Genomic DNA, 27,122 nt, shown 5'->3' with positions numbered 1-27,122 from the left:
CGGGGCCCCTAATGTGCTGCGAACTTAAATGAGATGACATCAGAAATATTGGTGGATCATTTGCAATCGAAATGACATTCAGACAGATGATTTGAACGTCTTTGCAAATTCCCGATTATGTGAAGTCTGCATAGCATTAGAATTTTTCGCCTCTGTCGCATAGAATATCTTTTTCCCAATTTCCTGCCTCAGACTACGTAACATTGATTTATGTATTGATTTATCTACAATACTGCTAGCCTTTACTGAGACCCTAGCAGGTGGACAGAATATGTGCAGATGCAAAGAACGCTCATCGCGTTAACAATCAAGCACATCAACTTCACACTTCACAAATAGGCGAGTTACTCTACATCATAATAATCATGATCATTTATTGTCCCTTAAAGATCATTTTCACGGTATTAAATAAATGGCGGGCAGGGATGGCAGGAGCACCAATAACGCCATGGCCATTATTACACGATACAAAAAAAAAATACAGCATACATGTTTGAAATAGAAAAGCGTAACATAAGACAGTGCAATTGGTAGTACAAACGGTATTACAAAAATGCAGCACAATTGGTAGACATGAAGTAACAGTGCAGTGGTGGCAGATTAAGGATTTCAAAACATCAATGTAGGTACCTAAATTTATGGGAATCTCATTCTTTTAAAATATCCTCCGGGTCCCGCAGGCGATTCGAATGTCGAGAAAAATGATGTAGTTTATCGTAGCTCAAAATTTAGTAAATACATTGAAACGAAAAATGAAAGCTGGAGATCCCCAGTGCGCTCTGAAGAAAAAAAAAAGAAAAAAAGGACCGTCCTTAGGTGTCCCCGTTCTCAGATCGAGGACGTTTGACTCGTTTTCATGGCTGCCGAGGAGCATATATCTCGCTGTTCATGGTCTGAGCTTTGCCACTATTTAAAAAGAAATGAAAATCAAGAACTAAACAAACAAAAACCACACTCAGAGCTGCTGCGGCCTGCAGATAACGGGGTTTTCCTCCGTTGTGGCGATAACTGCGACCGCGACGTACTTCTGGTTTTAGCATTACCGCGATAGGGATGTTCCGCCGCATCGACAGCGTACCGCCTCTTTCGTGTCATACGCTGCGGCGGTGCGTGCGGTACATTAGCGGCAGAGTAATGACCGGTCTTTTTCTTTCCTTTTTTTTTGGCACGATACCAGCTGTGTTAGCGACTATTGCTTATATTCCGCTGCTCTGGATGGGGCATAAAATATGAAAAATGGAGAAAAATAAAGCAGCAAGACCGGCAGTCAGTATGCAGAGTATTCAATCGTCATATTCAAGTCCCCTTATAAATGGTAACGAAGAACACAAAGCTCGTTATCACAAAATCACAGCGTGCCTTATGCATTTGTCTGAGACGGCTCGCGAAAGCCGTATCTTCTTTTTCTTCGTAATCGATTCTATTCACCCCAACCGCCCCATCTTCCACGAAGGCTTTCTGATCTCTACGGGGTTTTCAATTGCCTCCGGGATCGCAGGCATTGCAAACTTTCTGCACCTCATCTGGCCTTGCACTGCGTCCGTGATTGACCCCCCTTTGACTAATCAACGATGCCATGTGAAGACTTCATTATGTAGCGTAATGACGTCGTGATGACGCCACTAATTTTTTTTTTCTCTCCGTCGCACGAAGGGTGTACGCGACAACTTCGCACCGCGTGCGAGGACTACAGTCGATGACCCCTCAAACAGAGTTCAAACGCTCCGGCCGTCTTTCGCCGGGCGAAGGAGCGTCGGAGTGAAGGGGGGAGGAGGGGGGGGGCTGCGTCGCTGAGGGCTGGCGCGCGTGCTATCTGGACAGACATCAGGAAACGGCCCGTAAACTTGGCGTGCTCTCGACGCTTATTTCGGGTTTAGAAGACTGACAGCACGAAAATCGCTTCGGTAGCTGGGGAGGCGGTATTTTCTTAAACAAGCGTTTTGTTGAGTTACGTGAAATCGGCTCCAAAAGAGTTAGCTGCTAGCGTTACTTGGTATAACATTCAATTTTTTTTATATCGCTTTCGTTGCTTCGCCCTTGCAGCGAAACTACAATTTTTTTCTGTGTAACGCGAGCATCGGCCTCTTAAGAGCTTATTTCTACGGAATCTATCTTGAAAGCTGCAGTAACATCCAGGCTCCTTTTTTTACGCTTCCGTGCTGATTAGCCTGTGGAGCATTCATTACACCAGAGGTCTCAAACTCACCTCGTCTAGTGGGCCGCAGTGATGAAATTTAGTCACGCAAGGTGCGAGGCTGTGATGGGGGGGGGGGGGGGGGGAAGGGGGGCGTAAGCTTGAACAAGATATCATCTAAAGTTGCCATTAGAAAGAAGACCTTTCCTATATTTCATATATGGGTCATTTCATAAGGGCACTTGGCGTCAGGATACGAGAAACATATTGATACCAATCTCCAAAATAACTACAATTTGCACGCCGGTTCTGAAATACGTAGTTTTTGCTCCGTGATTGTGTTTCTACACATGGTGACCGCAGGGGGTGGTTCACTAAAAGAATTCTGGACACCAGGTATGTCTGAGTAGCTCACAAACATACTTATTAGGAAAATATAAAAGAGAAAGGCATGCGACGAAGAGAGTCATGTGCGGCTTGCAGGCCGCTAGCGAAAGACCAGCGGGCTGCGTGTCTGAGACCTCTGCACTACACCAACGTCCCCCACAAAAGGCTCCCTCTCCAAGCATAACAAGATAAGCTCTCTCTGTCTAGTATTTCTTTTTTGTGTCTCTTTCTTTTTTATCTCTTTCTATCTCTGTCTATTTCTTTCTCTGTCTATTCCATCTTTTCCTGTCCTTCTTGTCTTTCTTTCTCTCTTTCTCGTTATTTCTACCCCTTTACCTCTCTCTCTCTCTCTGTATTCGTTCTCTCACCCATCAAAGTTATTGCGACCCACGCCGCACAAGTTGGCATGTGCCTATGCCTCAGTACGACAACCAGCCCGTGCGAACCAAAAGCTTTGTCAGTTCGCTGATTTGTTTTCGGCTACGGGGTGTCACAAGCAGTACTCAGCCCGAAATTCACGGCGATGCTGTGAATCCCAGCATAGCCTCCTATATTTTTTAGGCTATGATCTGAGCTTAACAAAAGACTGTATTAATGTCATTATTACTTTGAAATGCTTTAAACAACGCTTTTTTTTAGCAGAGTGGCACAGTGTTTTGACGGTGGCCGGCATCCGGGCCTCCTGCTTTCTTCGGATGACGGCGCAAACGAATGCTGTTGGCCGAGCGCTGCCGTGGCGGTAAAGTGCCCATGAAACGCTGTAGGCAACATGGTGCGATAATGGTGCGCTGCAGTTCAATCAATCCATCAATAACATTTACGAGAGGCCAATACAAACATTCTCGGTTTGAAAAGGTTTATCAGCCTTCGGTACGTTACACCGCATTTCTAGGCGTCACGTGACCCGACATGTCACTCCATCTCCCAGAGATGCGCGCACGCGCGGTTGCGCCACACACAAAGCGACATGCGATCGTTGCCCACGTGACCGCGTAAAGCTCTCCCACTGGATTGCAGGATGTAAAGAGTGAGAAAAATAAGGTCAGTCTGCCGTAAGAGATGGAGAATTGGGCTGTGAAATTATGGTCCTTTTTTTACTATCAGATCGTTTTATTGAATTACACAAGGCATTAGGCCGACTCAAAGCAAACAATTTTTTTTAACTTGGTGCCGCACAGGTCACCGCCCCATTATATTCCACCGAAAGGTCAAAGACGAGAGAAATAGAGAGATGATCACCGTTACTGAAATTTCCGGAGATTTAAGCCTGGTTTATCGCTTCGCTTGCTACTCCAGCTGTCGGGTGATGACTATGACACATACACCGTGATCACATTCACACAAAAATACTACGTACAGTGACAAACACGCACATATACACAAATTAGTCATTCACAAACTCTCGTTAAGTAGAGTGTTCGTAAAAAACAACCACAGGGCTTTTGCGTTACACATCGCACAACCGCTGTCTTGTCAAGGGCCGAGAAGATGCCGCAGCTGCAAGCTCGAGCCGTGTTGCATTTGAAGTGCTGCCTTCAGAATCTGTCGCTCTGCGTCGTAACGGGAGCAGTCGCAGAGGACGTGTTTTAAGTCTTCCCGAGTATTATATGTGGGGCACGTGGGCGAATCCGACCACCTGATCTTGTGCTTGAGGTATTTCGTGTAGAGAGCGTCGAATGTGAGCCGGTGAATGCACGTTTAATCTTGCCTGGTTAGTCCTTGTGGCATATAAAAGCTACACGTCGGGTCTATTCTGTGCAGCGGTGCATTTTATTATAATTCAAGAGGAACCGCTTTACGCTATGAAGCGAGGTCGGGTTGCCCTATGATACGTTTTTATAAACCGACATGCAGTAAAGAAGAAGAAAAATGTACATGCTGTGGGTAAGCTAAGGAAACGACGGAGCATGTTTTAATTGTATGTGGAGATATCCACCCGTGTGTACGTTTGGGCACTAGCCTACACAAAGCCTTGGGTTTTACGTACAACACTGAAGACGTAAACACGTCCGCGATAGAGATAAAAGACGCTGAGAGGAATAGTGGCGGAATTTTAGGAATAAATGACAAAAACAGATGGTGGGACAAATCAAGTAATTTCGCCGTAAGGGGCACAACCTGGTCGGCGAATTGATGTCCTATTTTCTTCTGTAGGAAAATCGATTTGATTGAAGTAGGCAAGGCGTTAGGCCGACTTAAAAAAAAAAACGTTTTCTTTTTCTAGCTTGGTGGCGCACAGATTACCGCCCCGTTACGAAGGGAAAGCTCATAGCATCCATCCATTCAACCGCAAGTGGCTACGGATACTTCTACAGCTGTAGAGGTTTTACAAATTTGTATCTCTGACATACTTGCGCGTGTATGACACACTATACGTGCTTCGAAAAACAGTGGACATGATTTTGAGCACTTACTACTGTACTGTGTTTAATATCAATATGTTCCGGATTTTGAGTATTCCATTGTCGACTATGGAAGCGCAGTAAGCTGTTCCCATGAAACGTTTTGACATACGATCGTTCATGTAAGGTGATTATTTATCACTTAGTCTCGTTTACGAATTGATTGTGTTTAGAAAAATCGATTGTCACAGACGATTAACATCAATAACAATTCAACGTAACATTTCCTTGCCAGACATACGTTTACGAGAATGACAAAACAAACTTCAGTTACATGGAAGCAAACCTGGTGTTTACAAAAGTTTATTGTGTCACAGACGGTTAACATCGATTACAATTTAACATGACGTTTTCTACGAAAGCAAGCACTGCGCACTGCCAATGGAGCCGGAAACTGAATGCAACAGCTCGGTATTCCGATTTCTCAAAACCCCCTCAGCGGTTACTATCGTACGATGGGTTTCCTCGAAACTTTGAATTTATAAACCTTACGCAGAAGTGAACCGCGAAGTGCGTGAGGTACAATTTCTTTCGTAATGTACTCTTTTTAATCGAACGCCGCAAACAGCACAAATAATCGATGAAGCATCGTCTCCGCTATCCCCTCCTGTAACAGTCGACACAGTCCAATGGGAAAGATGTGTCCGCGTCGTCAGGTGGAAGGTGCGCGCGCTCACGTAATTTTTAGATGCAAAGCATCTTATGGCGGAGTTCAATCCGGTGGTGGTGGTGGTGGTGTGCGGCGTGACCACCCTTACTGAGCATGCACACCCACCTCCCCCTCCTCTCCTCTCCCACGCTCCCCCCCTCCCGCGCGCCTGTCGACCGCGTTCCCCGCTCGCCTTGTGAGAATTAACGGCCAGGCGAGAGGGAAGACACGACGCGCGTAGCGTTTCACTTCGCGTTCCACGACTCGAGGTCGGTAGCACGCCCGAGGTCGGTAGCATGCCCAACGAACGCCAACGGAACGCGATCGTGCAAGTGCTCCGGCTATGCGTCGCCTCATGGTCCCCGTTAGCGGGAGATGGTGAAATTTTTGTAGCGTTGCCACACTTGCCTAGCCGGAGCCGATTTCGCGTGGAGCGACATGAGCCGTGCTGCGCATGCGCGAGGATCAGTGATGTCACACAGCTGGGTCACCTGAGCTGGCACCTCACGCGCTCTACGACACCGCCGCGCGCGGCTCGCCGCTGCTGGTCTGCGCGCTCGGGAGGAGTGGCGTCGTAGGCGCGGCAGACAGGCTGGCGCCGGCGCGCGCGAAGACTCCGCCACCGCCACGCGCGGCTCACCGCTGCTGGTCTGTGCAGTCGCCGTCTGACACTGCGCTGGGGCCGCTTGATAGCGCCTCTGACTGGCGTTTGCAGATGGGTAACGCCATATAGAAGGAGAGCGCAAATGCTGCTCGACGGCGCAGAAGAGCCGAGAAGCTTATCTCATCAGATGCCGAAGTAGTTGTCTAGCAATTAGAGGTTCAGCGTAGCAAGAATGAACAGAAGACGGCTAATAATCTTAGATAATCTGGAAAGCTTAGAATAATCAGCTGAACCTTTGCTAATGCTACACATATCCAGGCATAGCCGAGCTAAGCCGCTTCAAATTTTTTTTTTAGTGGCAAGAGAAGAGACTGACGCTCTTATTGCTCTTCCAAGCACTTCCACTGGAGTACTTACTTCAAGTTATCGAATGTTCGGAAAATGTGTTTTATTTTTTTACTGGTGCGAAATCGATGTTTATGTTTGGAGGGAAGAGTTATACTGGTTACATATGACACCAGATCACAAGTTTACTCACGATAAGTGCCAATTACTGTAAATATGATTGATGAATGTTAATTGAATGAGAGCTTTGAAACAGCAGACGCTTTTCTTGTGAGCAGCTGGGAACGTCCCGGGCATTATGTTCTCTGCAGTGGGAGGCACTGATCCCTACTACAAATTGATGTGTGTTTAGAAAAATTTATTATCACAGACGGTTAACATCAATAACAATTCAACGTAACATTTGCTTGCTAGACATACGTTTACGAGAATGACAAAACAAACTTCAGTTACATGGAAACAAAACACGAAATGACGGAGGCAACACGTACAATCGATGTTTCACTAACATATATATACACACACACAAATTTGTCACAAAAAGATGGATATACATATGTACATTACATGGCAAACAAAAAGCACAAATAAACTAATGAGCGAACAAGACATACTGGCAATGGAGCCAGAAACAGAGAGCAACAGCTCAATATAGCGACTCCTCAAAGCCTCCTGATCGGTTACCATCGCACTGTGGATTTACTCAAAACTTTGAACTTATGGGCCTTACGCAGAAGTAAACCGCGAAGTGCGTGAGGTTGAAACGCTTTCTTGAAGTACTGTTTTTAATCAAACTCGCACAAAAAGCACAAATAGTCGATGCCGCTCCGTATCCGTATCGCTTGCCACGACAGTCGCCACAGTCCGATGGGAGATGCGTCAGCGTCGTCAGCTGGAAAGCGCGTGCGCTCACTTAATTTTTTAGTGGCCCGAGCAACGAGTGACGCTCTTGTTTTTGTACCGGTCGAGGACTTACTTCCGGTTTTCCGAACGTTCAGAAAATGTTTTTTTTATTTAAACTGGCGCGAAAGCGATGCTTCTGTCTGTATTTAATTAGGATCTGTATTGCGTACATATGATACCAGATCACACGTTTGCTCAAGATAAGGGCCAATTAAATGTAAACATAAATAATGATGATTAATGATGGAAAGAGCAGACGCTTCTGTTGGGAGCAGCTTGGATCGTTGCAGTGCCTCGTGGATCAGTTCTCCACCACATTCTTCTTTCTACGTGGCCTCTGGGATCCGCATCGGCAGTGCGATGAAACAAGGTTACCAGTAGTAATGCCCCAGGGTACACGGACGCCTAAGTGTGAACGCCACTACCCGACAGCTACGTCAGTGAGTAGGGTCGCCTACAATTATTTTAACAATTTTTATTGCTTATTAACTAATTTATTGATGCAAAAACATAGCTACGTTGGCGAAACTGAACATATGTCAAAGCAAAGTACAGCTTTAGTAACGGTCTATCTATCGTGTTTTAGCCCCGGTTTTCTTTAAGCTTTGTTAGGTTTAGCTGGAATTTTGACTTCCTAAGTTACCGCACTCTTACGCAGTTATACGCGGAAGTGATCAGTTACGGCTAGTGCTTAGAATTGTGTTCTTTACTGCTTTGCGCTTGTTCGCAAATAGCGTTTCAAGGCTCCTCTATTCCGCAAATTGTAATATCAAATACACTAGCCGTACCAAACCATCCCTTGTTGTCTAGTAACGCAGTGAACCGTCTTCGGTATGACCTTCATTAAGTGCGGCTGCATGGATAAGGGGGGGGGGGGGTATCAGAATTACGTGAGTAGCATGTACGGTCATTAAGGATGGTATAATGCAGCCTTGTCGTGGATCCTGCGGCGTCTGTTCTTTTTTTTTTTCTCTTGTTCTTCAGGAAACACAAACGCGTTAAACCATTGTTGTTCATTAGGCGCAACGCGCTGAGCCCGATCTCTCTTGCGCTTCGTTCCCTTTTTTCTACATCAAGCGGAAGATATTGTGTTTGCGTTGACTCCGGCGCCCTGTAATGGAGATGGGACAATGTGTATGCACCACTCGTAGCTTTCACAGAACTCCGTTAATTTATTTATTTATTTATTTATTTTGTTACCCTCAATCGCCGAAGCTTTACAGAGGGGAGTGGGTTACAACATGAAAAATACAAAACAACGAGAAAAAAAAAGAACGTGCTATTTTATACATGAACAAGACTAAAGCAAAAAACATCTCTACTCAATGAAACGCAACAAAAGTGAAACGTAAAAATAAGCAAATCACAAGAAGCAAATAGTGAATGTGGTAAAATTATACAGTACTAGCAAGAAAGTGTAAAAGTAAGAGAAATAACACACACACAGAAAAAATCAAGAATCCACTGGAAAACGTTTGCATCTTGACACGTGGAGACAAATTCGTAGGGAGGGGGAATAGATCGGATGACTAGGGAGAGCTATCACGAAATAGGTGAACTGATAAAGAATGACGAAAGAGGGAGTGATCAGAGATGGAAACGAAGAGATGGAAATTCGTAAGCAAGTCGTAAAACTCGCAAATATAAGGAGAAATAAGAAACTCACAGGCTCCCTTATTGACCCGCCTCAGTCGACTCGCACGCGAACACCATTAAGACGAGAGAAAACAGCGCTAAACACGGGACGGAGAAGAACGACAGACAGTGTTTAGCGCACTTTGCTCTCGTCTTAATCCTGTACCAACCAGCCCAGTACCAACGAGCCCAATAAATAGAAATCGTCGAATTATTGTGACTGGATTGAAGTTTCTGTCGGACTCAGCTTTGTGGCACGAACGTACATTCTAGAAGTTTCAGTAATAATTGTCCTGGAACAATAAAAGAAAAGTCACGCGGGGAGGCTCTCGTGGACACAAGAGCTTCAATGTAGCTGTTCTGAAACAATGACACAAGCAAAATCCAGACGCTCGCTACGTCGATGCGGCTAATGCCCGGACGTAGGAGGAAAGGAGCTGTCATCTGTCACCGTCAGAGGGTGGAGCTACGAGGCGGCGGAGGAAGCGGCGATCGCCCTCGCCACAACGACAAGTACGGACGCGGTCGTAGTCTTCACAGACTCCCAATCTGCAGTGCGCAATGACACGCGAGGCCCAATGTCAATCGAAACACTCAAAATTCTGAGTAAGAGCAGCAATCCGCTTCCTTGTTGTTGAATTTTGTCCCCATCGAAAGGCTGCCTCCATAGCCAGAGACCAAACCCGCGGCCTCGGGCGTAGTAGCGCAGCGCATAATTAGCAAAGCTATCACGGCGGGCAAGAGTTTAGAAGAACACAAGTTAGCAAGAAAACCAGCGTGCTCAAGCCCAAAAAATAAAATGATGGCTACACTTTTTTCACTGAGCCCCAAGGTGCCTTGGCATTTAAAGCTACAATGCGAAGTACAAAAGCGCTGTTTGTGTTTTTGAGGACTGTATATACACCTTAACGAAATTCATATTCTAGCAAACTGCGCTGCAGACGGGACACAAAGAAGAACGTAAAAAAAAAAGAGACAGACGAGCGCAGACTGACAAGTGATTTATAGTCTAAAGCCTTCGGTTCCTCATGAAACGCGAAAATTGACCGGCGTCCCGCGTCGGCGTCGTCGAGACGAATAATGCAAAAATATCATCGTCACGTGATGACGTCACAAATCGGCAAATTCACGACGTCATCATGACGTCACTATGTCGCCGCTGTGACGTCACAGCACGTCACGTCACATGATGACGTCTTAACATGACATCCATGCTTAGTCAATAGTAAGCCGATCACGGAGGCAGTGAAAAACCAGGTGAGGGGCCTCCGATCCTGGAGGCATTGGAAAATCGCGTTATACAGGCAAAGAAAGCTTACGGAGGGTGGCGGGACAGGATGAGTACATCGACTGAGAAGAAAAAAAAAGATGGCTTTCGCCTTTCAGTGGTTTTAGGGGAGTGCATAAGGGATTCTTTGAGTTTTAAAAAAAAACCTAACGGGGGGCCTTTTTTCAATAAATCAGTTGCGAGTCTGCGCTCGCCTGTCTCTTTCTTACGTTCGTTCTTTGCGTCCCCTCTGCTGCGCAGTTTGCTAGGAAATGAACGCGTACCAGCTCGCCAAGCTGCAAACGCTTGTTACCTTAACGAGACTTTATGAATAGCTCCGTTGTGTATATTTATGTGCATCGCTGTACGTGTTATTTGCTTGTATGTGGAACCATTGTATATATCATAGTCAACACACGACTCCTGGAGTAGCAAGCCAGGCGATGAACCATGCTAACCTCTCCGGGCTAATGATTAAAAATAAAGTTATCTATCCAGAAAACCACGAGTTTTAACATGCTGTGGCATGCAAGAACTCGTCAGCACTTTCGGCAGCCCAATTTATGGCATCGAAATTCTGCTGGACAAACAGACATAGAACTTTATTTGGGTCTTGAGAAACGCTACTCTTAGAGCAACGCCGCGGGCCGCTCCCACGTGGGGACGGAGGCAATTTTTTATTCAACCGTATTTATCTTTTTTAAAGCATTACGAGAGTTAGAAGCAGCGATGAAATCGGAATCCTATGCTTCTTAGAATTTCCTCTTTCTCACTTAATTTATACGCTTCTCGTATATACATTATACCCCGAGGCCTGATTGCTGGGCTCCGTAGAAATAAATGTCTTCTTCGTCACCGAGAAATTGAGATCTTGAAAAGAGAGCACCCCTTCGAACTTCATTGCCTCAAGGATAACCAATCAACGCGCCCCAACTTGTCAGAGCGGAGCCAAATCAATCTTCTAGAGAGCCAATTGCGAAGCAAGAATGCTACTGAATTTCGAAGTAGCTCGCACATAATACCGAACAGTTCGATTGATCTCGGCGGGAAATGGTTCAGGCGGTGCGCCGGCTAATGCATAAGAATGTGAAAGCCAACGTATACATATGGGCTTTAAAAGAAGTTTTAATGTTACTACACACTTTCTAATACGCCTATTGTTTGATGTGCTCGTACTTTTGGGCTTTAAAAGAAGCTTTAATGTAATTACTACACGCTTCTTAATATGCCCATTGTTTTATGTGCTCACATTTTTGGGCTTTAAATGAAAGCCTAATGTTACTACACGCTTTCTAATACGCATATTGTTTTATGCACTCATATTTTAATCTCTCGTAAGGGAAGACAGAGCGTACGAATGCAATAAGAAGTAGTATCTTTAGCACCTATTCGGTCGCGGGTTTCAGGCTTGTCATCTACAGGTTCCCAACTACATACTTCCTGAGCTCTTTGCGTTGGGCAAGCGTCATTTCGCTCGGAAAAAAATGCTTGTGCTTTCCATACACAGAAATTATTTATTATTATCAAATATCGCCTGTTCCATTAAGCATAGCGAGAAATTTGTGGATTGCGTTAAAGACGCAATTTATTCGGTCCCGTTGTTCTGCGATCGTGTGAACATTGGCCAGACTGGCCGTTGTGTTAACCAAAGGTTGAAGGAGCACAAATACAGCGTGACCAAAGTAATTTCCGGGCACGTTGCTATTCACTGTAAACAATGCGGCTGTTTTTCTTCGTTTGAAAACACGAGTATTCTCGACAAGGCAAGAGATAGATTGGCAAGGGAAATTATTGAAGCCTGTGAAATAGAAAAAATGAATGGTAAGTGTGTCAGCACGCCATCTTTGTCACTGTCCGACAAGGAAACGACATTTCTCGATCCGTCACCCTAGTTTGGTTGAAAAAGGTTCCGATTACGGTAAAGCATGCGCGTTTGGGTCTTTCTTCTGTACCTTGTTTTGTTTTCACCTGCTCGCGTAATTATATATATGCGCCACGTGCATATGAAAATAAACATTTCCACTTGAAAGTCAGGGCTCTGTGTGTGTGTGTGTGTGTGTGTGTGTGTGTGTGTGTGTGTGTGTGTGTGTGTGTGTGTGTGTGTGTGTGTGTGTGTGTGTGTGTGTGTGTGTGTGTGTGTGTGTGTGTGTGTGTGTGTGTGTGTGTGTGTGTGTGTGTGTGTGTGTGTGTGTGTGTGTGTGTGTGTGTGTGTGTGTGTGTGTGTGTGTGTTGTGTGTGTGTGTGTGTGTGTGTGTGTGTGTGTGTGTGTGTGTGTGTGTGTGTGTGTGTGTGTGTGTGTGTGTGTGTGTGTGTGTGTGTGTGTGTGTGTGTGTGTGTGTGTGTGTGTGTGTGTGTGTGTGTGTGTGTGTGTGTGTGTGTGTGTGTGGTGTGTGTGTGTGTGTGTGTGTGTGTGTGTGTGTGTGTGTGTGTGTGTGTGTGTGTGTGTGTGTGTGTGTGTGTGTGTGTGTGTGTGTGTGTGTGGTGTGTGTGTTTTACTCTGTCCGCGTTCAGTCGCGCTGTTCAAACTCTCAGCATATTTCTTCGAGTAAGTCTGAGCGAGCTCCACATTTTTTGCCGACCAATGTACGGAACATATTAGCATGTACGCACAAACCCATACTCGGCAAAGTCCCTCTTGAAATGAGATGACTTCACACATTTTCCAATCTTCTTTTCTCGATCTCGAATGATTGGAAAAAGACCATTTTTCCCCCGCCCGCTCCTGCGGCTCTCTACGGCAGTCTTCCTTCCCTGGCTTCCGCGATCGAGTTTTCTTTCCAAAGGCTTTTACCAAGTAAGGCGTTTACACCGAAGAAATCCGCCATCAAAGGCCGCCTTTCGAGTCGGTTCCGTGTAAAGTCGGGTTGTCGAGAAGCCCTTCGAGCGCACTTGAAAAGGAAGGCTATTTCCGGCGCTGACAAGTTTAATGCCGAGGGATCCGAGTGAATTGCTCTTGGCGGAATCGAAAAGGTCATCCTCTATGTGGCTTCCCTCCGGCCAGCTTGGCTTCCCTGTGGAGCTTGTATATTGCTCGGTTGCCTTAATTTGGAAGTTCTCTTTGCCGAAATGAAGGACTGTATAACCGAGGGCTATTTCATATGAGACACGTTTCAAATTAACAAATGCTCAATTGGCTCACAGTGTTAATTTCTTTTAATAAGGAGAGGTTGGTGCCTGCGAGTGACGCTTGTTACAATTCTAATATTTCGAGATAGTTGTTGCTGTAAAATATTTCAGCAATCACTATACTCGGCAAAAAGGTCACACTACCCCTTATACATTTGCCGGACGACTCAAATGCGAAACCCACCTTCTTTTTGTTTTCAGTCGACTGTATATTTATCCCCTCCCCCTCTCTTTCCTGAAAGCTTTCTGCAACAAACGTGGTTTTAACACTGCCTCCGGGATCGGATGCATTGGAAGCGTTCTGCACCTCACATGGTTTTCCAGTGCCTCAGGGTTTGGTCCAAATTTGACCAAGCGACGATCTCATGTGAAGACGGCATCGTGTGATGGGACGTTATGTGTCGTCATGGTGGCTGCACATATTTTCGCGACCTGTGACGACATGATGACGTCCTAGGGTGACGTCATCAAATCATAACTTTTTGCATCACCCGCGTTGACAACGCCAACGGTTCCTTTTCGCGTTTCATGACGCATCTAAGGATTTCGCCTTAATAAACACCCTTAATGGATATTCGCATACTCAGTCTCAGTACCCCAGTACAAATGTTCACGAAACGGGAGAGTTCACGCGGCGTAAATTGTGCAGAACCGAAACGTCTACACGTAACAGAAGAGTTCACCAAGATATTAATTAGCAGGCACTGAAAACCTACAGATTAGAGATGGTCGATTAAAATTTTTAATCGAATAATCGTTCGTCAACTTATCCTTTCATCGATTAATTGCTTTCCATGTGATGTTTTAATCGATTAATCGATTAATCTACATTTTTTATGGGTGCTTTAAAAATGCTATCTCATTGTTTGAGAGGCATTGTTTGTGTTTGGTCTCGACCGAAGTCTTTCTATCAGACGCGCTAGAGATCACATGTGCGCATTTGCGCCTTCGTGAGAATTAGCACTTTCGCTCAATGGTTACAGGAGGCCCGTCGTCTTATTTACTCTTATTTATTTATCTTATTTATGTCTTATTTTACTCCTCCCCTTTTGTGTTCATTTCTCTTTGTCTACGTGTTTTTGCTCTTTTTATTTCTAAAGATTGTCTGTATTGTATTGTTTATTTTTGGACCATTGAACGAGTCCAGAAAAAAATCCTCAGCATATATAACCATCGCTTTGCTAAAAATAATTCTGGATCTCGTTCAAATACTGCTGAATCATTATCACTGCCATCACTTCACTGCCGACGAAATCGTTCTGATCTCTTATTTCTTTACAAGCTAGTCCACGGTATCATATCCTGCCCTGTACTTCTCAATTGTGTTAATTTTCGAATTCCGCGCAAGTTAACCAGAGAGATCAGACCGTTTCATGTACCCGCCTGCTTCTTCCAACACTCTACCGCTCAGAGAATACAGAGTCTTTATAATATTATGTTTCTTGATCTTGACGTTTTTCATAGTCCACAATCACTGTTTTTATCCGAGCTTTGCACTGTTTTGACATAGTATGGCACAATGTACAAAGTCTTCCATTCTCCGTCTTTCGGCATAGTTGTATATATGCAATCTAATTTTTTATTCTTCTTCAATATTTCTCATGCCTTATTTTACTCCTCCCCTTTTGTGTTCATTTCTCTTTGTCTACGTGTCTTTGCTCTTTTTATTTCTGAAGACTGTCTGTACTGTATTGTTTATTTTTATTGTCTTTTTTTTGCGTGCGCCTGCACAAAGACCTCACGGTTGTTCCTGGGCACGTTAAATAAATGATTGATTGATTATTATTATTATTATTATTATTATTATTATTATTATTATTATTATTATTATTATTATTATTATTATTATTATTATTATTATTATTATTATTATTATTATTAGCATCTGGTGTATTACGTCCAAAACCACGAAATGATTATGAGAGACGCCGTGTTGGAGCATCCCTCGTGTTGGTGCCGCCTACGGCTTTCGCCTTAGGTGGCGAAACAATAATTAATAGTAATAAAAGTAATAATCTAAGGCGTTCGCCTTGGAAACCATGAGTGCGTAAGCAATCAGCTGCGAATACGAGGGCAGTGAGGCAGGTATTATTGAAGAGGCGATGAGACCACAGCTGACAGCGCTACGCAAATAGAAGTAACCTCGATCGTCGAATCTTATCTATTCCCACATACCGCACGCTAGACGGATATTGAGGTGCTCCTATCATAGAGTTGTTACACGTGGAACCAATATCGGTCTCTACACAAATAACGAGGCAGAGCCATGCATTTTTTCAGGTACGTGCTTGCGTTCTGGGTTCCATTGCGTGCCCCTCCGATGAGCTGCTTTTTTTTCCGAGTGCGCGTAGTCTTGTTTTCCCTTGCGCTTTCCCTCTTTTTCCTTCTCTTTCTCCGTGTTTCTGCGCATGCGCCCTTCTGCACACGTGCATGCGCGCCTGTCCGTTGCGCACTTGGCTGACAATGCGTTGCGAAACAGTCGGCGATTATTTTTTATCAGGCAATCGCTTCAATTTGCTGAGGAAAAACTTTCTCAAAGCCCTGTTTAATCGAATTAAATTGCATTTCATTACTTCTAATATTCTATCCTTGGGAGCCTCTTCATTGGGTCATTGTCACCGGGATGTCTCTTCCGCTGTAGCGTAATTTTAAATTGAATCATGGCGTTATTGATTTCATATTTCTAAACTAACATTATTAATTCATTTTAACTATACTATTATTGATTAGTCATACAATTCACATGTGACCACTTTTATCTCTAAATTATTCGTTTCTTGGCCAATCCCCCAGAGTCGGAATGAGGCATTCATGAAGGCAATCATCATCATCATGTTCAGGTCGTGCTAGGCGAATGCATAAGGGAGCGTGTGACTTTTAGGGGCGAAGCTCCTTAAGGCGGCACCCGTTCGTCCCTCGTCGTGGTCGTAGTAGTGAGTAACAAGTCTTACGCTTTGACCTCCAAGGTGGTGCCGGTGGGAGATTTCTCCTGTGCGTTGTTGAACAATAAAAAATTCGCAGCGTGGCGTTAACTTAAAGCCGAATTCTTCTGTCTCTCATTCCCATTAGCAGCCATTGGCAGTTCCAGTAGGAAACGTAGTAGAAGTAGAAGTGTAAGTGTTAGCTAAAAGCGACTTCTTCTGTCTCTCATTGCCATTAGCAGCCATTGTTTACCTCCAAGGTAGTGCCTGGTGAGATTTTCCTGTGCGTGATTAAACAATAAAAATTTTGTTCAAAACACCGTGATTGATGAAATAAACCAACGAAAGACGCCAGATGTTTGTAAAAGCAGACGAAAGAACGCCAGATGTTTTTCTTAAAGTGTAGTATTAGTAGTTGCATGTAGCCACCTCGCCCGATCGTCAACGGGCGAGGTGGACGGCAACGGCGCGAGGACCCTGCCGTACGAGAGTTAAATCACACTAAAAGACATACTTTGCGGGCGATACACTCTAGTGAGCTTTCAACTTTCGTCTTAATGTACACGATAAAGAAATTATTTCTACGAAAAACGCAAGGCACACCTTGAGCAATATGTTTGGTTTTGGGACGCTAAATGGAACCATGAGGCGATGCGAAGCCGGAGCAATTGCACGATCGCGTTCCGTTGGCTTTCGTTGGGCATGCTACCGACCTCGCGTCGTGGAACGCGCGTCCTGTCTTCCCTCTAGCCTTGCCTTTAATTCGCACAGGGCGAGCGGGGAATGCGGTCGCTCTTGGCGCTCTTTCGCTCGGGAGCGGACTTCTTCCTTGCATTTCACCGATCACAAGTAATAATGAAGGGACCACGTAAACCAACAGTACAATAAAAGTTTGATGTTTAATATATACACGATGTTTCACACTCTTTATATTATGTACTGGGCGCATTTCACGGAAGAGTTTCACGGTTTACAGATGATTCCCTCCGTAGCTTCGCCCCACTCATCATCATTCACCCCGTGGATATGCTGTGATTTTTTTTTCTTTTGCCATTTAACAAACAACTTATCGTTTTCTCGGTTCTCAATGTGGAAATAATGCACGTTGAAAACGTGAACCTCAACGTGCTGATGTTTTCGACCATTCTTCAAAGCAGTGTGGCCGTAGCTAGAGGATGAGCGAACGCTCGTCGTTAAGTTGAAAGACTCGATTCATTGCCGAAGCAATGTGTGACGTCAGCGATAATGCGCACATAACAGACTGGCCTTATATTTATAGATAAACAAAGCGATCGGGGTTTTATCCGAGAAAAGATTTGTGGCGCCATCAAGGGAAGGACGACATTAAGGGAGGCTGGGCGCGCCATCGATTGCTGAATACCGGCAAGAGACCTGTTATAGAATACTCGTCATCGACAAAACGAAAAAAAAAGGAACTTGTGCTTTATCCTGGTAAAGATTACCCGATTTAAAACATCAACATAAAAGACCTAGACAGCAAATAAGCAAAACAGATCTCCACAGCGATGAAAGAAGGGATCTACGACTCTCCGGCGATATAAGAAGACGTTGCAAAGCGAATATCGGGAGCAAATCATCCCTAAAGATTGACGCTGGCTGTCACCTCGTTGTCTAAGCCTAAGTACAGGCATTAGCCTTTAAATGGACTTCATGAGGAAGGCCTCTCGCAGCGATAACAGGAAGCACGTATCTCAAACTTGCAGATTTTGCGTGTCCATTGCGCCCTCTCGCGTTATTGCTTCACCAATGTAATTTCTGTGTCAACAAAAGCCTGGCAATCAACCAGCGTATGCCTGTTCCTTAATGCAATTTGTACGAATTTCTTGCCTTGGCGCATGTTGGCATGATCCCCACGTGGCGGCGATTGCGCGGATCATTTGGGTCACTCTTCTGTATGTTTTCTTTTTCTTGTTTTTTCTTATAAGCCTGCCAGTTACGAGTAAGCGTTCGCTGTGTCCACATTTAACACGAAAGTGTTTTATGCCGGGGTCCACCACGGTTCCACTGACGTATTTCCGTCACGGATATGACGTTGTAAAATATGAAGACTAACAGATGGCAAAGAAAAAACTAGAAGAAAATGTTCCGTCACCGGGAGTGGAACTTACGGCCCCTCGCTCCGCATCATGCGGCGCGAAACAATTCGACCACAGATGGCACGTTCTTCGCCATCCTAACGGCGAGCTATTTATACACACCATTTGCCGGTGGCGGTTCTCAGAGATCGGTGGTACATCAGTGTGTTTTTGTTATCACTAGTGAGATGGCGCGAAGGGCTGGAAGAGCGCGCTTTAAAGGTCGTCGCCACACGCAAATGAGCGCGCGCCTCTGCAGGGCGTGATCGCTCGTGCGCGCTTACCTCGTGATGGCGTTGGTTTGTACGTCTTGCGCTCTCGCCGCAAGCTTGCGCTGAGAGCACGAAGGTCAACTGGCTCACTGCATCGGCCACTTTTGCGAAAGGAGCGCGCTGCTCACACAGAAATAAGTTACAACTGTGACAGCTACTTCGCGCTCATCCTGTGTATGTTCGCTCCGTGTGTCCTTTCTACTTGAGCAGCGCGTTGCAAGTTTCGAGCTGCTTGCCGTTCTTCGCGTGACATTACACATTCATTCCTTCGCGCTTGGGGCGAAAGAATGCGCAACAAACGGTCAACTACGTCTGTGAAGACATGTTTCACTTTCGTGTCATACCGATTCTTATGAAAGAGGGATCAGCCATGTTTTTTTTTTTTTTTTGTCGTCTTGCCCTCTCATTTGCACTGCTTTAAATATTATGGCAATTTGTACGAAGAGCTGGTATGTTGAAGCTTAGAGAAGGCTCTGCAAATGTCAATGTCCCGGTGACGCGTAATGTTTACACTGCTCTTTTTAGAGCCAAGCTGTATATGACTGGGTTCTAGCCGAACTTGCCCGCGGACAAAACGACGCGTTGAACAACACTTTTCAGCGCCCCTCGCATCCTCGGCACCGCCGATCCCTCTTTCATAAGCGTTGCAATACTCGGCGGCGGCACTTCCCCCAAATACTGAACAAGGGTGTCAATGCAGGCTATTTGGTATTTCATTGCAGGTTTGGGGGCAGCGCCGCGTACGGAAATGGTAAGAAAGAAGATGACAGGAAAGAGGCGCCTCTTTCCTGTCATTTTCTTTCCTACCATCTTCGTGCGTGGCGCTACGCCCAAATTCCCCGAAATCGTTGCGTGCCCCTTTGTCTCGTGACTTGAAGTCTTAGAGATCGCGTTAGCGCTCTTATGAGCAAATTCCTTTTGTAGTAGCGATGAGACGGACGCGTTTTCTTCTCTCGGAGGAAGAAGAACGGTAACTGAAGGAGCGCCGACCCTCCCAGAAGCGTGAGTGGGCGCGAAAACGACGTGAAGCCGCTGCCCCAGAACATGCAGCCGCAGGCTTCGCTGGCTTCCACTTTCACTGTAGCGGTAGTGCTCTGTTTTTCGACGTTGCTGAACAAACGTCCGGAGTTTATATGGACTTTGTTGTTGTTGTTCTTCTTCTTTTTGCTCTTGTTGATCGCTATGACTAAAATTTTTAAAACTCTTCTCTACGACCTTCTCACAAGTCCGAATGTAAGAAATTCGGCGCAGCTTGGCGAACCTCACGTAGAATTGAATAATAGCCTCTCGCAAGCAAGAAATTCATCACCGAATCTTTGTTCTCCTGTACGTGTCTTCGTTGGCCTCTTAAGCGCATCCCTGCATGGTATTAATTACCAACTCTCCAACGAAGCAGCACAGCTGTTTACTCATTGCATTGCAGAATTCTGAATCATTGAAGATACTGTATGCGGATACACTTCCCGAAGCAGCAAGAAAGATATCACTACGCCATGCAATACAAGAGCTTGAATTCAACCCATTTACAAAATATGCAATGGCCCCAAAAACGTGTTTCTGTCTTGTGATATCTTGACGCATATCAAGCTGCCAGCAGCGGACCCTTTCGAAGCCATCAAAGCGCCACAGTTTCCATTAAAAACTTTACAGTAGATGGCTACTTAAACACGCATTTTGATTATTCGATAGGGTTTCCGGTCTTGAGAAGGCATCCTCTGCGACTACGGTAGCCCGTGACAAAAGGGGGTTTAATTTACCACACATGAAGTACTTAAGGGACACGCAGAAGGACATGCCTGTCATTCGTCCCCAAGGACAAGTTCAAAAACGTATCTGTTTCTAAGTGGCTTACGTATGGACACTACGCAAGCGCGGAACTTAAATTGGCGAAGCGGGACGCGATAACGGCGAGGAACTCGAGCTACGGTCCGTTTCGAATGAGGCACTTAAATAGATGCAAGTCTCGTTTGAGCGGTTTAACCATGTCGAAGCATCCTCGCGTCTTGGGTCTATGTTCATCGTTAGTATTGTCTACAAATGTCCTAAGAACTTAGAACAATAGTCGAACGTGACATAGATGGGGCTATGTAGCTAGGGAAGGGGGTTGACTTTATAATTGAATATGTACATGAGGTCATCTGCACTCCTAATAAGAGCGGGGCTTTGGTTCTGTTGGTTAGTTATTTAACCATTCAGTTAGTAAGCTATATAGTCAGTGAGCCCGTGAATTAGACATCCGATTAGCTAGTTAATCAGTTAATTAGATGGCAGGATAAATTGGCTGATCACGTTACTAGCTAGCGAATGAGCTAATAAATAACTATACCATTAGTTGATCAATTAGCTAGACAATTCCCGAGACTGCAGGAGAAAGCTGAGTATGAAACAAAACAAGTGAAAAGGGAAACTCTGTAACGACTGCTGGCGCAAGTATAACCCCACTTGCTGCGCAATTGCGGGAAAAATGGCGCGACTACATAAGCGAATGAGTACGCGGTGCATTCTTGAAACGCATACAACAAAAACTACATATGAGGCAAATTATGCAGAATAGCAGTCAAGGACAATGTGGTCTTTAGGCTCAGCGGCATTGTCGTTAACGCAGCGTGTATGCTCAAAGGATTTTTTTGGGTAGTGCTCCATAAAAACGTGATTTGTGGAGAAGAAGCAGATGTTGTACTTTTCCTGACTCGCAAGTTATTGCGCTTGCTCGCATGAGTACGTGACGTGCTTCAAAGAAGCAAACGGCGTGCGATGTTTATCTAACGGACTGCAAAAACAGCGACCAACAGCTCCCCAAGCTCCCATTGAAGTAGAACTGCCAACGATTTAACGCGGTGCGCGTGGCTTCTTCAAGTGCGAAGCTCTTGTCTGCGTGCTATAACAACTTAATATACCAGTGGCCCAACTGCAAGAGGAAACTTGCCAAGCGGTTCTAATAGCTGTCAGTGGATGCCGAGTTACATAGCAAAGACCAGCTACATTGATAAATGCTATTTTTCTTAGTGGTACCAAGGGACGTCAAGATCGGTCGTTCCTGTAAAAGCATTTCTCTATGTAGCTGGTCCTTGTGGGAGAACTGAGTCTGGGTCTCTAAAACTTGAAGTACCTCTCAATATCGTTATTTATATCATCCACAGTGGCAAGAGCACCACGTGACACTCAATTAATTCTCTTCCGAGCATATCCGGTCGAGCACTTACTTCCGGTTCTAAGAATATTCACTGAATATCTTCTAAAACAAAAAAATAACATGGAGTTTCAATGGCTAAGGGTGCATACTCTATTTCTCTTCGCCATTTTGCTGAATAAATCACTACTCCTACACCTTCGCACTGTGATAAGACAATCACAGGGCGTCAGCTCGAAAGCTTCACTGGCGAATCTGCCAGGCTTAAGTGAACCATTAAATAAGAAAGTGCTGCTACGTAGGCGTTGGCAGGGGGGTGCAAAAGGGACCCTTGCCTCCCCCCCCCCCTCTAGCCACACCAGCGCTCCCTCTCCCCCACCGCGATCAAACACTGGTTTGCACCCCCCCCCCCCCCCCAAGGCGAATCCTACCGACGCCCATGTGCTGCAGTGAATGAGACATTAACGAAATCTGCAGACTGAGCTACAAAGCTGATATACCTAAGGCACACTTTAGTTTTTTTCTTCTTTTAGATTTTTGGCGTTTGCTTGCTATAATCGAAGCTCACTTCTGGACTTTTTTTTCTTTATTCAGTATACTCTGACGGTGCAAGTTGTCTTTCAACATCGCGAATAACAGATTTAAGATTTAGTCGGGAGGCTGGAGGTCCACGTAGAGGAATGTCAATTCCACTTCTGAGGTCCAGCTTTATTTATAATTAAAAAAAAAAAACTCAATTTCATTTATACATTAGCAAATGGCAACAGTGCTCGTTTCGTACGTTTTAGTAGCCAGGGTTTAAAATAAAAAAAAGCTTACATCGCGATTTAGTATTAATGGCCTACGACGGCGCAGTGCCCGAAGTTTTTTTTTCTTAATTCTTGAAGCTCAAGCGCCGTGAACACACCCTAATTTAGAGGCTCTTTTATTACGCTTCGCAATTTGTTTTTGTTTTCTACTAGATCAGCCAATAAGAGAGGCCTGATAACGAAATAATTACGACATGCTACGTAATTATGTCCTGAAATTTAGTAATAAATTATGCTTAGCAAAATCTAACACATGATTTAGGCCTCTGTAATGTGAAATACGTAAATTCTGCAAATTTTGCGTTGTTACGTTTTCTTCAAAGAAGCGAAATAGCTTTCGCCCTCGCGTAGATTTCGCTGAGCGCCATTCAGCTTTTAGTGCACGACCTGCTCGCTGGAATTTATTTATTAAAATTATTATAATCACAGTTGTCGCAATAATATCGTAGTTATTGCGATGGTTGGTAGAAGGAGGTAACAGAAGAGAGAGGAAAGGCGCGCGCGCGCGCGCTCCCACACACACACACACACACACACACACACGCACACACACACACACACACACACACACACGCACACGCACGCACACACACACCCACACACACACACACACACACACACACACACACACACACACACACACACACACACACACACACACATTGTCACAGAACGTCAGTCTTGTGAGGAAAAAGACATCACTATCAGTCTACAGACACACACACAGCCGCTCGTACAAGTCTCTGGTCCTTAAATATTCCATAAATGCCTACGTTGCCTTCATCATCGATGGCATTTCGGGATGACATTCCAGAATGGTTGCTAGCGGCATCAGTCAGTGGTAAATGCGAGCTAGAGTGATCGTCCCTGCACAGCGTAGCGAGGACAGTAAAAAAAAAATGTGCTGCAAAAGCCTCCCCGATACCCCAGTCGTCACAAGATGCGCTGTCCGCCATTCCTATACGAAAGGGAGATTACTTCATGAGACACCCTTAGCCAAGGACGGCATGGAAGAGTGGCGTAATTCTAGAACTCCTGTGCGACAGATCAGACAGCCCTCAGCGCTATCTGTTTTTCAGAAGTTCCTCGCAGAAACACAGGGACCAGCATTAACTACTGATGAAATAAACTTGGTAGGGGATACCGGGCGCGAACAAATTGGTTTGTACAAAAATAGAAAAAGGTACTCTCGACTTTCGCTGACCAAAGGCGACCGCTAGCTGTGGGCCTCACAATATGCAGCGCGCGCAAAGTGCATGCCGGTTTGTTCCTATGCATGCGGCTGCACTTACTTGGGCTTCCACAACGGACAGACATATAAATCATGCACTCGTGTCTGCGCTGTTATTACGGCTAACAGAGGTTCGTGACGAAGCAAAGCTTTGGAGGACGAAAGCTGCGGCTCTGCGCACCGTAATTACGGGCGTCGTCATGGCAACGCACGCGGTTTGTTAGACGAAATCCACGTGATTAACTTCTGGTCTGGGGGCCCTGAGAGTTGCCTGTTTGTTATCAGAGCTTCCATTTACTCTAACTATAACGCAAATGATGTTGTCCTACTAGTTCCCTGTGTCCGTAAAGCAACATACTTCTGCAGTATATATAGTGCTTGATTCATTCCCCTTTTTTTGTTTATATATATATATATAGTTGAAAAAATGAAGGAGCACACTTACGAAAATTGCATATTTTTACTCATTTACGTTTCGGCCGTGTTTACGTTTACGGCACGGCCGAAACGTAAATGAGTAAAAATATGCAATTTTCGTAAGTGTGCTCCTTCATTTCTTCAACTACATGTGCACCGGACCTTCAGAACTTTCTTTTGAATTATATATATATATATATATATATCATGGGTCGACCTTCCTCAATCATAAATGGGAAACAAAACGGAAAAGACGGAAAAATAGAGCAGTAGGAAATACAAAATAATAACCAAATATTAAGGAGCTTAGTAGCAAAAGTCTTCGGGACTGCTTTTCTTTAACGAGTGCCTGATGTTACACTAGAGAGCCCTCTAAGTTATGTTCCATACCAACGCCTTTTCCAGTTGGATTCGGCGTAAACCTTAAGGACACCTTAGTGCTCTCCCATCGTAAAGCTCGTTATACTCGAAATACTCTGCCTTTCTTTCTTTCTCTCTCTCTCTCTCTCCTTGTTATTTTTTATTTGTTGAGCAGACAATCCAGCAAAGCAAGCCGCTTCCTTAAAGGGTTCTTTGAAACCCGCGCTAGGATTAAAATTACCGGGACAGATAAGCCGATAAAGGTAATCTGACGAGAACAACGCGACGAAGCAATGTATCGCTCCATTGCTCTAATCTCGGGTCGTTTCTGATGTTCTTGACACATTGAATGGCTCGATGCGGCGACTGTTCGTTTATCTTTGAAGTCTTCGACATGGTTCAAGTGGTTGGAAGCAGCACTAATCGTGTCGCTAATCTCGGATTACACGTGATCCGAGAGGTCAAGAAATAAAATTGTTTCGTCGTGAAGATGACTGCCCGAGCGAGGAAATAACGAAGGATCTTCGGGGGATTTCACCGATGGATAACAACTGATATTAAACAAACGAACTCCTAGTCGTGAGTGATAGTTGTAATTGCAACCAATCACGAAAGTGCAATTAACTGTACGCTCATAGTCTTAAGAACAGCAATCCAAATATTAAATACTGAAAGCAATAACACTTCACTTTTTACACAAAGACCTAGGTGACATATTTTTAAACCAGCCGCGGTGGTCTAGTAGTTATGGTGCTCGACTGCTAACCCGAAGGTCGCGGGGTCGAATCCCGGCGGCCGCCTTTCGGTGGAGGTAAAATGCTAGAGGCCCGTGTGCTTAGATTTACGAGCCCGTTAAACAACCCCAGGTGGTCACGATTTCCGGAGCCCTCCGCTACGGCGTCCCTCCTAATCATATCTTGGCTTTGGGACGTAAAACTCCAACAATTATATTTTTAGCAGAGGAGCTGTTTAGTCTTTCCATTCCGCCGTTTCGCGTGACCAGGAGAAAGAGGGTATGTGCCAAGCAGGTCCTAGGATGGCACAGCCACACATAGTATATTATAGCAAGGAGGTGGGAAAGGGAAGCGAGGAGGAGGAGGGAAAGCAGGAGGGGAGAGGGTAAAGCGGATATGCGCCAGAGAAAGTGGGTATGTGCAAAGCAGCTCCTAGTATAGCATAGCAATGAATAGTATAGTAGAGCAAGGGGCACGTGGAAAGGGGAAGTGAGGTGAGGAGGAAGGAAAGAATGAGGGAGAGGGTAAAGCATGACATAGCCTTGTACAGTATAGTTTAGCAAGAGATTAGAAAGCGAAGTAGGGGTGAGGCGGAACTGTTGTTAGAGTAAGGAGGAAGGAAAGGAGGAAGTAAACCATAGAACAACCATGTACAGTGTAGGATAGTAAGGGGTGAAAAAGGGAAGTGAGAGTGAGGAGGAGTACTGTGAGGGTTGGCAGGAGGGAAAGGGGGAGAGAGGGCTACATAGAAAGAGATAAACAAAGAAATATAAAAGAAAGAAGATGTATAAAAAGATAAAGACGGAAAGAAACGTGAAAGGAAGAAGAAAAAATAACAAAAATATTAAGGAAGAATAAAGAACTCAATCTGCGTTCGCCAAGTGGCGGCGCTTGCCTGCCATCTCCGATGTTTACTACTCAGATTGCACAGGCGTGGAGCTGGCTTTTAATTTTCTTTAATGCTAAAGGCCAAATAACGGGTCACTTCAAACACTTTTACAAAGCAGTACTCATTTCGAACCCTCAAGGACTTTCCTGATTGAAGAGCTCACAAAGAGTAAGTGAAATTTTAGTGAAGAAATATCAGGGAATGCGAAATATAATCGTTACCATCAGCATGTATTACCAATGATTACCTGCACGTACTGCGACTCAGCACAGTAACCAACCCTAGTCAACAGGAGCCAACAGTGCTGTAATCATGGGTGTAAGCTATAGATACAAGCTGCGCAAGATTTGTAGACATCACACAAAGTGATGCACTTTGACCTTCCTGATGAGGACGCATAGGAAGAATCATGTAAGAATCAGGCGGCTAGCCATGAAAAAAGTTTCTAAAATTCTGTGTAATCAAATCCGAAAATCCTTCATGCCATTTTTCGAAGCCCAAAGCAAGGATATGATTGAAATTCTTCTTCCTAAATAATAAATAGGGATCTGCACAATCGACTAAGAAGAGAAAGAAGCAGAAAAAAAAAAGAAATATGACCTTCACCCTCGAGTCGACTTAGGTGAATGACAATGGACCAGGCGACTTTTTCTTCATGTCATCATCACATTGCCTGTTAATGTGGGTCATTTTTGTGCAGTCGTTTACTAGGCTCTGTATTCGCTTCATCCGCCAATATCACGCAACTTGAACGGTTGACAGCCTCTCTGCTGAACTAAATCCCAATCGTTGCTCACCTATAGGTCTTCGC

The 27,122-nt window shown here is 44.9% G+C and overlaps 1 long non-coding RNA gene across 1 annotated transcript in view; it reads right to left on the bottom strand.

The window, feature by feature from the left end:
• Positions 1-8,502: 8,502 nt before the first annotated feature.
• Positions 8,503-27,122, bottom strand: part of LOC119400916 (uncharacterized) — a 51,827-nt gene continuing 33,207 nt past the window's right edge. Inside the window, exon 3 of the long non-coding RNA XR_005185307.1 lies at positions 8,503-8,535. This is a non-coding gene — a long non-coding RNA (uncharacterized LOC119400916). The remainder of the gene's footprint in view (positions 8,536-27,122) is intronic.

The sequence above is a fragment of the Rhipicephalus sanguineus genome, chromosome 7, assembly GCF_013339695.2.
Source record: "Rhipicephalus sanguineus isolate Rsan-2018 chromosome 7, BIME_Rsan_1.4, whole genome shotgun sequence".
NCBI classification, from domain to species: Eukaryota; Metazoa; Arthropoda; class Arachnida; order Ixodida; family Ixodidae; genus Rhipicephalus; species Rhipicephalus sanguineus.
This window is presented reverse-complemented; position numbering and strand designations above follow the sequence as displayed.